Here is a 13458-nt window from a genome sequence, read left to right as displayed (position 1 = left end):
CACGGGGGCGATATTGGACACCTGAGATAATAGGACAAGGATAACATCTCCAATACCAGGGTGGAGGGGGACCTGACGTCTCTTAATACTGCAATGGTGGGGAGGTGGAGGAACATTCAACACCAGGGAGACAACACTTCCAGTACTGTGATGGAGGGGACACCTCCAATACTGGGGCAGGGTAGAAAAGTGATAACTCTAATACCAGGGGGATACCACCATTATTGGGACGGGGGCATCTGATACATCCAGTAATGGAATGGGGGAGGGGGCGGCATTTTAAATATCACAGAGACACTGCCATTTCTTGGGTGGGAGGTTCCCCACCAATACCTGGATGGGGGAAGGTGGTACACCACCAATACCAGGAACTCTCTAACACCAGGGAGACACCTCCAGTACTAGGATGGAGGGGACACCTAACACTAGGGGCACACTTCTAATACTAGGATCCCTCCCAACACCAGGGAGACACCTCCAATACAAGGACAAATGGGACACTGCCAACACCAGGACAAGGGGTAGGGACACCTGACACCTCCAGTACCTGGATACGGGGTAATATCTGACACCTCCAATACAAAGGGGACCCCTATAGGACTGCTACTAATGATTGTTTTCATAATCGATTAGTTGGCCAATTATTGCTTTGATTAATCAGATAAAAAAAAAACCTTGACAAAAGTGTGGTGTATAATTTAGTTAGTATGTAAAGTTTAAAATAGACAATTTCTTGGATATCAATATGCAGTGGTAAATATAAATAACCAGCTATGTGGTTAAGGAACAAGATATCTTATCCACTCTGAGAATGACAGAAGAGACTTATATACTATTAGAGGTTGAATCTGGTACATATCAGACTCCATTTTTATTTAACCACTTCAAGTCCGGACACTTTTGCCCCCTTCCTGTCCAGGCCAATTTTCAGCTTTCAGCGCTATCATATTTTGAATGACAATTGCGTGGTCATGCAACACTGTACCCATATGAATGTTTTTTAGCATTTTTTTGAGACCAATAAAGCTTTATTTTGGTGGTATTTATTCACCACTTGGATTTTTTTTGTTTTGCTATGTAAATGAAAAAGTCCAAAAATTTTGAGTGTTTTTCTTATAAAATTTTTCAAATAAATATTTCATCATAAATCTTGGCCAAAATTTATTTTGTTATCTTTTTAGTAAAAAAAAGCCAAATTAGTTTATAACCAAAAATTATCATTTTAAAAATTTTTTTACATTTTTTTATTTTTTTTTTTGCATACTGTCACTCTAGCAGTACAGTGTCACCATGGTGACACTGTACTACTTGTGGGGGATGATTTTTTATTTTTTTGTTTACATTGATTGCTTTTATACCCATAAAGGCTGTAAAAGCAATCATTTCTCCGTCTCTCTGACTACATTCTTGCATCCATTGAGAACTACTGTGTGAGCTGTGATTGGTCCCAGCTTGTCACATGGTACAAGGCTGTTCACAACAGCCTTGTACCATGTGATCTCTGTGATCATTCACAGATTTCACACGTAGTAAGCAATGATGTCAGAAGTGACATCTTACTTACTCCTAGATTGTTAGCTCCGTGGAGCAGTGCCCTCGAACCCCTCGTGTATTGTATTGTTACTGTACCCCACTATAATGTACAGCGCTGAGCAAACTCTTAGCGCTATATAAATACTGTATAGTAATAATACTTTGCATGTGATCACTGATTGGCCAAGCAGTGATCACATGATCGGGACCTCGCACAGAGGTTCCGTATGACGATCGGTGTTTCACTGTGTCCGGAGGACACAGCGGGCACCGGATCGTGGTGCTGTGCTATCCCAGGGAGCGCGCAAAAGCAGGGGGCGGGGAGGCCGTTTATAACCGGCCACTCGACCTTGCACTACCACAGTCCTGCCATTTATATACAACAGTGATCCTTAGTAGTGCCTGCTGAGCTCAATGTGGTGAAATTCCTGCTGCAGCATGTGTACTTCCCTGACTGCTGCGCTCCCAGCTTAAGGGGGAACAGTTGAGGGGTGGTAAAAATTTGACTCAACCGTAGCATTCCCCAACCCCCCCAGTGTAAATACACCATTACCACACCAGTGCAGCCAGTCAGTGTCCCTGAACATCGCTATGTCACATCTGCCCCAGTGTTGACGTAAGGTTTTGTTCACAAGGGGCTTATCGATGCATACCTTGTGCAAGGGCCATGTTTACCTGCACAGGTGCTCTGTGCATCCCATGCAGGCAGTCACATTGATTATTGGGACACAACAGCTGCATGGACACAGCCGCTTTTCCCAATCCAACATCAGTGCAGGTGCATGTCCCCGAAATCACTGTCTGCATTTGGGGCTGTACACCTGCAAGGATGTCAAACTGGGAGCAGGTGTTCTGTGCATCCCCATGCAGGCAGTCCTATTCGTTTGGGCGTTTCTGCTGTCCTTGTGCTCCAGGGCCTACATAAATGAGAGAGGTAGTGAGGAAATGAGATGCCTAATTTACACCCTTATAAAGCTTGAAGGTTCTACTTTGATTTTGGGCCCCCCCCCATGTGGGTAAGTTGTGAAAACGTCTCATGCATGTGCTATCCCCATACTAAGGAGGAGAAGCAGAATGTGTTGAGGTGTAATTGTAAGTGTGCCCATGCTGCTTATGTGAAAAAACTTTTTAAAATGACAACTTGGGGAAATGGTTTTTTTTTCTTTCATTTTCTGAACAATTACAACTTCAAAAATGTTACTATGCCTCTTACTAAATACCTTGGACTGTCTGATTTAAAATGAAAAAAAGGGTAATTTGGGGGGTATTTGTACTGTCCTAGCATTTTAGGGCCTCAAGAAATGAGTTGGGCAGTCAGTACATCAGAATTGATCATTTTATGGATATACAGTATATACCATAGTTTGTATGTAGTAGAATGTATTTTGGCCCACATTTATGAAGAAATATTCTTGGCAAAACTTTACAGACAGGAAATGAAGAAATGGCAAAAAACTTTTTTCCATTTTATATAGCGCAAAAAACAAAACAAAAAAAACAGTTGTGACTAAATGACTTAATACCACCAAAAGAAAGCTCTATCTGTCTCACAGATTGATATAAATTTCATATGGGTACAGTGTTGCATGACTGAGTAATTGTCATTCAAAGTACGACAGCGCTGAAATCTGAAAAATGGCCTGGGCAGGAAGGGGGTGAAACAGTCTGGTGTTCAAGCAGATAAAAAGTGTAACGTTTTGTATCTATAGTTGCTGCACTAAGCAAGAAAACTGTAAGATATAGAAACACAATTTATTTCCTACTGTAGCAAACCACTGGGCTGATTATTTTAAGTGACTTCTTATTTCTTTGCAGTTTTTTGGGAATATGGCTGCTAATCCTGAAAACGCTCAATTCTTGCCTTTACTAGAAACCTTGGAAGACACATCTACCTCACATACAGAACAGACAGATGCTTATCTTGCAATTGCAAAGTGAGTACAATTGCATTTTGGAGCTAGAAACATTCCAGATTGTTGCGGTGCAGAATATTGCAGTGGATGCAGGAATTGATTTACTAAGGAATACCTAGCCAATAAATGTTAGTGAACAAGGGGAGCTGTTTTCACTCAATACCAACTTTTCTAGTTGAACAGCCTATTCTTAAAGTGCATCTAAGCCACAAAAAAATGAATATATTGCAGCTTTCTAGTCCTTAGATGTGGCTGCACTAGTTTTCTTCCTTTATTTTTTCCCTGATGATCCTCCAGTAACAAAACTGCCGTAGGATGACAATGCCTACTCTTCCTTTTGTATCAGCAGAAACAAGACAGGACTACAGAATGCTGTCCTTCTCTTATTGTACATACCGGAGGGGAGTGCTTCTGTACACCTTAGAGATAATAGTTAGCAGAGTGCACAGTAAGTTATCAGCTCACGAGATTTCTAACAAGATCAACAGGTATTTTTTGCACTTATCAAGCAGATATAACAAAACCCTTTCAGGCTGAATTCACACTAGAGCGGACAGCTGCCAGAGTGCTTTACCTCTTTGGCAAGCAAATTCAGCTAAAACAACCCCATGGTGTATAATCTTCCATTCTGATCTTTAGAACTATTTAGTGGTGAATATTCCTTCAAGTAGAACATTATATTCCACAATAAAATATTTAGGGTAATGTATATCAGTTTGTGTGTAATAATTTGACATTTGTCCTCTTTGTAGCCGTCTTAGTGGAGAAGATGGGAAAGTTTTCAATGTCTTGGTTGGAAAGCAGTTCTCTCGTCTCTTTGAAGTTTTTAAGGTGAGAAGGATAAAAGTCTTACCTTTTGTGTATGATTTATCTTAACATAAAATGTGTGATTATTGGGGATGAGCGATTAAAGCTGATCTCCAGGTTTTAGTGAACTTTGAATAGTTTGGACCAAGCTAGTCCAAATGTACTGTTTACATCATTAACAGATGCAGCACCTCTATAAACTGTATGTAGCATCAGCTACATATGCGTTGCTGTGTTCAGGCTATGGGACTATGAATGAATACAAAGGTTCCTCAGGCTGAGGTGGAGACTGTGAGGGCACCCAACCGCCTGTGAATGGCTGAGCAGCACTCAGTCCAATTTGACAGCTGCTGGAACACAGTGCTGTATGTGGCTGAGACGACATACCTGTTTATACAGTGCTCACATCCACTTCATCTGTTAAGTGAAGTAAATTTGTTTATGCCAGCTTGGTCCAAATGACTTAAGTTCACTGAAATCTGCAGTTAGATTTGAATTCACCTATAGTTGACACCCATACATTTTTGCGGAAAATCTCTCATGCAAGAATAGGGATCGTACTTGAGATTAGTAGTCATAGGTCTAATTTCTGGCTAACTGCATTCATAGTACATTTTAAGGTCTTAACAGGCGTAGGGTAACATGCATGCATCAGCAATCATTGGAAAATAGACATCTAAATGTCTGACCAGCATTTGTGCTGCCTTAATGTAATCTAGTGCTTCACCTTGCAAATAAGCCCTATAATTGAAGTAAGAAACTACATTTCCCAGCATGCAATGCAGCATTTCTGCATAGTGGGTGTGTCTCATGGGCGTGTCCTTGTTTTTGTGAGCAAACTGTCTACATGTGATCTGCTCTGATGGGCAGGGATTGGAGTGCAGAGAGGGTCTGTTGTCGTGACATACGACACTGTCGTGTTCTCAGGGTATTCTGGGGAAGCAGAAGTGTAGTCATTGCACTCAAATCCTGAAAAAAAAACAACAGGTTTTAATAGTACAGCGGGTAAAATAAGTATTGAAAACGTCACCGTTTTTCTAGGTAAATATATATCTAAAGGTGCTATTGACATAAAATTTTCCTGAGTCATCTTCTAGGACAGCTTCACTTGAGAGATAGGGCTCCTCCCAGGAAACACCCGCTCCACCTTTTCCCCTTTATAAGTATCCTCTCTCCCAGTGGGCCCTCAGTATTAGTGTTTCCTCCGGCCAGGACGGAGCTACGCCCGGTTTGTTATTTTTTCCCCGGCTGCCTGGCGAGGTACAGAGGGCCCCTGGCTGAGGCCCCCCCTTCCTCCTTTCTCTAAGGATGGCAGGGACCTTGTGGGGGGGTTTTCATCCAGGCTCATCCTATGGACAGACCCTTCGGGGTGGGGGTGACAGACCCCGGATGGTCCCAGCGGGGCTCTCCAGGGGGGTAGAGCCCGCTCCGCCGACCTGGGCAGTGGTGCCTTTCCCTGGGGGGGCTGAGGTAAGTCCTACCTGTTCCAGGATCCCGGCAGCATGGCCAGGGGGTGAGGCTGTCGGGGTCAGGATGCCGCAAACACGTCACTTCCGGGCACGGGACGGCGTCACTTCCGGCGCAGGAAGCATGGAGCAGCGGCCGCCATGTTGGAAATGGGCGGCGGACCGCGGAACGAGCCCACACCACGGCCGCTTCTCCACCTGCGGCCGTGAGAGGAAGGTCGGCGCGCAGGGATCCCAGGGAGGGGGCGGAGCCCGCCAAACCCTGAAAAATCGCCGCACTGAGGAGGAGTTCGCGGCAGGATGGAGGCAGATCTGTCTGGGCCGGGGGAATCCTGCGGCAAGGTATTTGGCCGCCACTCACCCCCTCCCCCTTCCCCCCCTCCCCCCTCTGGGACCCTTGGGCACCCCCACACTCATCTCCCCCCCCCCCCCCACTGCTGACTTTTTAGGGTGTTGGGGGAGTGCACGGGGGGCAATCCCTGGGGGGGGAGCCTCCGCGGTTGATGAATACCTATGTCTTCTTGTCCCCAGATGGGCCCACAGGAGGAGGATAGAGGGGAAAGAGAAGCTCCTTGCGAGCTGAAAAAGAAATGCGCCACTTGCAGAAAGAGGCTGGCGAGTTCCTGACGGAAGCAACTCTGCCAAGACTGCATAGATAAGCTTATCAAAAAGGAGTCTGGGTCCCTCTTTAAGGATTTCTTACAGAACATGATGCAAGATATGTCCAAGACTTTTCAGAGCTTTAGGGAGCAGAAGCAGGGACCGGCCCAGGACGAGCCCCAACCGGGCACTTCAGGCAATGCCCAGGGGGGGAAAAAAGAGGAAGGACCAGGTAACTGTCGCAAGGGGAGCCGAACCATTGAGTACTTCAGACTCGGAGGAAGACGAGGTCGAGGATCATGACCCAAAAGCACAAAGATTCCTTTTTCAGGCAGAAGACACGGAGGGCCTTCTGAAAGTGATCTACGAGACTCTGGATCTGGAGGAGGAACAGCAGGACCCCTCTCTCCATGACCAGCTGTACGCAGGGCTACAAAGAGCAGCCGCACATTCCCAGTGCACTCTGCCCTATGGTCCACTATCAGGAGGGAATGGGAAGAGCCGGAGAAAAAGGCTTTCTTTCCCAAGAACCTTAAGAGGCGATTCCCGTTCAAGGAAGAAGACGCTTCCGTGTGGGAAATCTGCCCGAAGCCAGATGCCCCCCTTTCTAGAATCTCGAAAGCGATGGACCTGTCCTTCGAGGACAGCGGGTCCCTGAATGACCCAATGGATGGACTGGAAAGCGGATACATTCCTGAGGAGAGCATGGGAAGCATCCGCGGTGAATTTCAAGCCAGCAGTTGCGACGACGTGTGTCTCCAGAACTTTGGATGTATGGTTGGGGCAGCTCCGCTCGCACCTGGAACAAGGCACCCCGGCGGAGGAAATCCTGAAGTCGCTGCCTGTACTGGAAAAAGCGGTGGCTTTTATTGCAGACGCATCAGCAGAAACTATCAGATTCTTAGCTAGATCAACGGCGCTCATAAATTCCGCGAAAAGAGCTATCTAGCTAAAGTCTTTGCAGGGGGACCTTGCCTCTAAGTCCAAACTCTGCGGTCTGCCCTTCGAGGGAAAACTCCTCTTCGGGCCGGAACTAACTTCGGTCCTGGAAAGGTCGGCCGATAAAAAAAAGAAGAGCTTTCCAGTCCCCAGCAGGCAAGTAGGACGAAAGGGGTTTCTCCTCAACAGGCAGTACACGATGATTTCAAAGCCAGCGCACAGGCTGGGGCGCAAGGAGGGGCAGGAACGAGTCAAGGGGAAGGGGAGGTTTCCTCTTCAACCCCAACCAGAATAGACCCAAGACCCAGCCCAAGTGACTGGAGAAGCCAGGTGGGAGGAAGGCTGGGGCACTTCCACACACAATGGCTGAAGATCACCCAGAACACTTACATTCTAGAGGCCGTTCGCAGAGGTTACAAAATAGAGTTTTTAAGGCCCCCCCCTCAAAGATTCTTCGCAACACCCCTGCCAAGGGACAGGGAGAAGGCAGATGCATTGGTGGACCTCCTGGAAGGGATGCTCAGGCAGAATGTGATTTGCCAGCTGGAGGAGGAAGAGAAGGGAAGTGGGTTCTTCTCCCATTTCTTCCTAAGGAAGAAGTCGTCCGGTACCTACAGGATGATACTAAATCTGAAGAAGGTAAACAAGTTCGTGAGACCCAAGAAGTTCTGCATGGAGACCTTATACACGGTAAAAGAACTCTTGTCGCCAGGAGCATTCATGGCCTCAATAGATTTGAAAGATGCATATCTGCACGTCCCGATAAGGGAGGAATCGAGGAAGTTCCTGAGGTTTGCGCTGGAAGGCGCAAAAAGAACGATTCTGTTTCAGTTCAATGCACTCCCCTTTGGCCTGTCATCAGCTCCAAGGATATTTACCAAGATCCTGGCGGAACCCCTAAGAGTCTTGAGGCTGGAAGGAATAAATATCATCCCCTACTTGGACGACCTGCTTCTATTTTCAGATACAGAAAGAGGCCTGAGGTCCCATGTCGAACGCACAATATCTTTTCTAGAGAGCTTGGGGTGGTTGATGAACGAGGAAAAATCACAGCTAGTACCCTCCAGGAGGATCACGTACTTGGGGTACATCCTGGACTCCGCAAATGCTTGCTCATACCTGACAACGGAAAAAGCTCTCAAACTGCAGCAAGACACGAGAGCCTTCCAAAGGATGTCGACCTGCACAGTAAGGACCACAATGAAGCTAGTCGGGAGCATGACAGCCGCAATGCCAGGGGTGCAATGGGCACAGCTCCACTCCAGGGTACTACAGAATCACACCCTCTCCCACTGAGATGGCAGCCAAGCAGGTCTGAATTCCAGGATCTGCCTCACGCACAAGGTGAGGGAATCACTAAGGTGGTGGGGGAACATCCACACCTTGGAGGCGGGAAGGAAATGGAAGCAAGCCAGCCCAGTGAGGATCACCACGGATGCAAGCATGACCAGGTGGGTTGCTCATATGGGAGACTGCCTAGCCCAGGGCAGATGGGATGCAGAAAATTCAAGGAAATCATCGAACTACAAGGAGCTGTCGGCAATCTTCAAAGCTCTTACGGCTTTTCAGGAGAGGATAGAGGGGAGAGAAGTCCAGATTCTATCCAACAACACAACGGCAGTAGCATACTTGAACAGGCAGGGGGGCACGAGGTCCCCGAGGCTGATGGAATTGGCAGGAACCCTCCTGACCTGTGCAGAGAGGAACCTAGAGTCCATCACTGCGGTGCATCTAAAAGGGAATCTGAACCAGTTGGCGGACCAGTTGAGTCGGAAAGAGGTCACCCAGACAGAATGGTGCCTCAGCTGTCCAGCATTCAATCAAATATGCGCCAGATGGGGCACCCCCTCTACGGATCTCTTCGCCAACAGCCAAAATGTGAAGCTGGAGAGATACTTCTGCCTGCAGAAGGACCCCAGGAGTGCAGGGATAGACGCGCTAGCCCAGCATTGGGAAGGAAACCTCCTCTATGCCTTTCCTCCGTTCAGATTATTACCAAAGGTGGTACAGAAGATCCAGTCTTCTCAAGCCACGGTCATCCTGATTGCACCATTTTGGCCCAAAAGATCATGGTTCTCCCGGCTGAGGGAACTAAGCTTAACAGACCCATGGATGATACACCTTCACACGATTTACTTGCCCAAGGGGGAGTGCTACATCCTCACCCAGAAAAGCTGTCCCTAGCAGCGTGGCTTCTGAACGGGACAGGCTAGTGAAGAAGGGACTGTCTGAAAGAGTGGTCGCCAACATCTTGGACGGAAGGAAGAAATCAACAAACGCCATATATGATAAAGTCTGGAAGAAATTTTCCGCCTGGAAGGACAGGAACGAGGAACCCGGGCTCCCATCTTGCATACAATGCTTGAATTCCTCCAAGCCGGGGCGGATAAGAACCTGGCCGCTAATACCCTTAAAGTGCAGGTAGCGGCTTTGTCAAGCTTTCTGGAGTTGAGGTTGGCGGCAGACCCGTTGATAATCAGGTTCCTGAGGGCTATCTCCAGGCGCCGAGCCCCGTCCACATCGAAGTACCCCACATGGGACCTGGGCACGGTCCTGAAGAGCGTGCCTCCCCCGGACAGATCTGCAGAGCCGCAACGTGGTCCAGTTTCGCCAACTTTGCTAAGCACTACAGATTGGATCTGATTGGCAGCAATGACCAGGCGTTCGGCAGGAAGGTCCTACAAGCAAGGGGCCCACCCTAATGTATGTATTTCTATTCAACTCCTCTCAAGTGAAGCTGTCCTAGAAGATGACACGGGAAAACGCAGTTATTTACCTGTTAACTGTATTTCCAGGAATCTTCTAGGACAGCATAACTCCCTCCCGATTGCTGTGTGATTATGTACTGATGTCTAGGTATGTTATGAACCTGTGATGGGTTGTCTCTATTACCGTTTTTTATTTTATGCTTTCTCCTAGGCCTTCGGTCATATTCTTATACTGAGGGCCCACTGGGAGAGAGGATACTTATAAAGGGGAAAAGGTGGAGCGGGTGTTTCCTGGGAGGAGCCCTATCTCTCAAGTGAAGCTGTCCTAGAAGATTCCTGGAAATACAGTTAACAGGTAAATAACTGCATTTTCACTACATGTCAGTAATAATCCGTGCATACAAAAAAAAATAAATACTTCATCCAAAATCCTTGTTGGTAATGACAGCTTCAAGATGCCTCCTATATGGAGAAACTAGTCGCATTGCATTGCTCACGTGTGATTTTTGGCCCATTCTTCCACACAAACGGTCTTCTAATCTTGAAGGTTCTGTGGGCCTCTTCTGTGAACTCTGATCTTTAGTTCTTTCCATAGATTTCCATAGGACTGTGTGTGTAAATCGCACACGTTCCCGCAGCCGCACAAAAAGTGTGTTGCTTTAAGGAAAGTGGTGTCAAAGCACCATGTGATTTCTGTGCGTCCATGTTTTTAAAAAAGATTGCAGGAAACGCAGCTGTGCCCTTGCAAACGTGACACGCAGAACTGCGAAGTTGTGGAACCTACGCTTAATGATTAAGCTGCTTTTTAAGACCCGTGAGCTGTACTTAAAGCTATGGGGCTTTAAATTATTAATCTGCTAATTTTTCTTGCTTTTTAAAATTGAATTTAAAGATTGCCTCAATTAAAATAAAAAAAAAAGCAGTCCAGGTTATAGGCCATTTTATCTATTCTGTTCTCAGTTTAATTCTGTCTGATCCAGGCTGCGTAATTCCATGAATTCTGAGCCTGCAACATTGCAGCAGATTGCTGCGATTTTAGTTCCACCATTCCTCCCAAGCTCTTTCCATTCCTGTATTTTCCAGTTTAGGCACGTACTGTATGGCAGTGCTGTGCAAGTACCATTGATACTACTGTATATTACAATTGAGACTCTAAAAAGGTGACCACCGATAGTTGTAAAGCTTTCCACACACATTACAATCTTATTGTAGGGTCTGGGGTTTGATGGAACATTGTAGACTGAAATATCCTGAGGAGCTGACCAGGGGTCTTTCGTTTCCACTGAAAAAGAGAGGGAGGTGGGAGAGCCCTTATCGTGTACTAAATTCAGAAACAAGGGTAAAACGGTTCCACAATAAAAAGAAAAAGGTCAAAATGGACTTGCAGCTGTTGACTGGTCACCCAGCAAGGGGGGTGGGGGACATGCAGCATTCCTAGTGCACAGTGTGGACACGGCCTATGCCTCGGGCATTCCCGTTCTGTGGGGGTTCTCAGGTGGGTGAACGCATTGATAGGAAGAGCCAGCACATAAAAGGCTCTCGGTAGTTCGATTGGCTGAGGTGTCCGATGCGGTAGTTCATAATAATAATAAAAAAATGTATTTGGTGAAATAAAGTAATTGGATGTTCTACTAAAACAGACGACTCCTGCCTATCCTTTGATTTGCAGAGACACCCAATGTGGTTGTTCAAACTACTGATGGGCATTTTTTGCACTGACTTTCTGCCAATATCTTATTGTAGTCTTCTTTTGGATCTACCAATTATGTAATGCAAAGGCTTGATTGAATACAAACTGACTGGAAAGTTTAGGAAGGTTCTCCTATTATGTTTTGATGTATTGCAGTCAGATTGTAACATGTATGGTGACCCCTAGAGTATTGGCGTATTTCATGAGTTTTTTTTTTTCCGTTACTTCACCATAACTAATCCTTGCTTGCTTTACAGACCTGCCTGAAGCATCTGCCACAGCACCTGTGGAATCTGCAGCCACCCTAGACCTTGCTGCACAGATTAGTACACTTTCTTTGTTGGTGACTACAGAGGAGCTTTGAAAATATTCTGGAAGCCAGCTTTTTGAAATGCAGGAAAAACTTGGGACGATATCGAACAGCATTCTTCGGCATCTGCAGTCACGATGGAGTTCACCACCTCACGACAGCTCTGTTTAGTTCAGCTCCACGTGTCCTGTGAAATTGCCATTTATCAGGACGCTTTTACTTCCTTCTGATGAAGCATTTTTAATACAAAGACTGCCTACATTTTGTAAGAGATCCATCATGTTTTGTTCCTCTTTGAGTTGTACCACTCTATACACTGCTTCAACTAGATGTTATAACATATTGATTCATTATTGTAGGTTTAAGACAAAGAATGAAAGTGTTATTTAAAACAAGTTCTTTATTGTATAGAGCAGTTCCAGGACAGAATGCTGATATTTCTATATCCCTGGTAGCTCTGTGATTGGTCACCCTTTGGGAGAGGATTATCTGGACGTGAAAGAAAAGATATTAATTTGCATGCCCAAAGCAACCAGCCAGATTTCACCTGAAGTTTTCAAGGTTCAAAGGTGAAACTTGTGGGCAGTATGTTAATTTGTTTCTTCCCTTCAGTTTTATGAAATTGTAGTGTACAATGCTATTTCTAAATGTTCACCTTGGTATTCTGCTTCTGTACCTAATATTGTAAATTTACTTTGGTGACATGTTTTCTTGTGGACTGGAAAGAGTATTTTTGGTAGCTTTTTGCTTCTGAAAGCTTTATTCGATACAAGTCTCAGAATACCACAGTATGCTAATTTTCATGTTGCCTTTGTTGTACTGATACACTTTGTCCTTTTTTTTTTTTTTTTTGTAAATTCTGTAAATAGCCTCACTGAAGGTTACTAGTTTTGATAGTAATCCTCTCTGTACATATAATTTAAACAGTTGGTTCCAGCAGAATTCTTAATATTCACTTGCTGCATGTGTTCCTTTTTAGATCTAAAATGTAAAATGAAAACTATTAAAGTACTTTCTCAAGTTTGCAGTAATAGTTTTTTCCTTATGAACTGTTATGCATTTGTGGTATTTGTAAATGGGTGGCTTTGGAACTGCATTTTTTTAAATTGAACAATGCTGTATACAGATTCCATGTGAATGGGAACTGTGGATATCAATGGGAAAAAAAACTTTTATATAAAAATACAAATCAACCTGAAGTCTTTATAATAACAGACCAACAGAGAGGCTCAAAACCTGGCCAAATTAGACTTTAACCACTTGATCTCCAGAAGGTTTTAACCCCTTCATGATCATGGCACTTTTTTGCTTTTCAGAACTGCAGCTTTAACTAGCAATTTCTTGGTCATGCAACACTGTACACAAATGAAATGTATATAATTTCCCCCCCCCCCCCCCCCGGTTGTCTTCCAGGACAGACCTTGAACGATTGAGCTCCTTCAACCAGGACAGGAAACACATTGCTTCAAGCTTCTTAAGATGGTCCTACAGG

The 13458-nt window shown here is 45.4% G+C and overlaps 1 long non-coding RNA gene across 1 annotated transcript; it reads left to right on the top strand.

The window, feature by feature from the left end:
• Window positions 1–1089: 1089 nt before the first annotated feature.
• On the top strand, window positions 1090–12986 carry LOC149436345 (uncharacterized). Its single transcript, XR_016308305.1, has 2 exons — window positions 1090–4277; window positions 11914–12986. It is a non-coding gene; the product is annotated as an uncharacterized LOC149436345 (long non-coding RNA).
• Window positions 12987–13458: the final 472 nt, after the last annotated feature.

Source organism: Staurois parvus, unplaced genomic scaffold (genome assembly GCF_062004578.1).
Source record: "Staurois parvus isolate SC_StPar_1 unplaced genomic scaffold, SC_StPar_1.0 ptg001374l, whole genome shotgun sequence".
Lineage (NCBI taxonomy): Eukaryota > Metazoa > Chordata > Amphibia > Anura > Ranidae > Staurois > Staurois parvus.
Note: the sequence above shows the minus strand (reverse complement) of the source record. Positions and strands in the feature narration are given on the sequence as shown.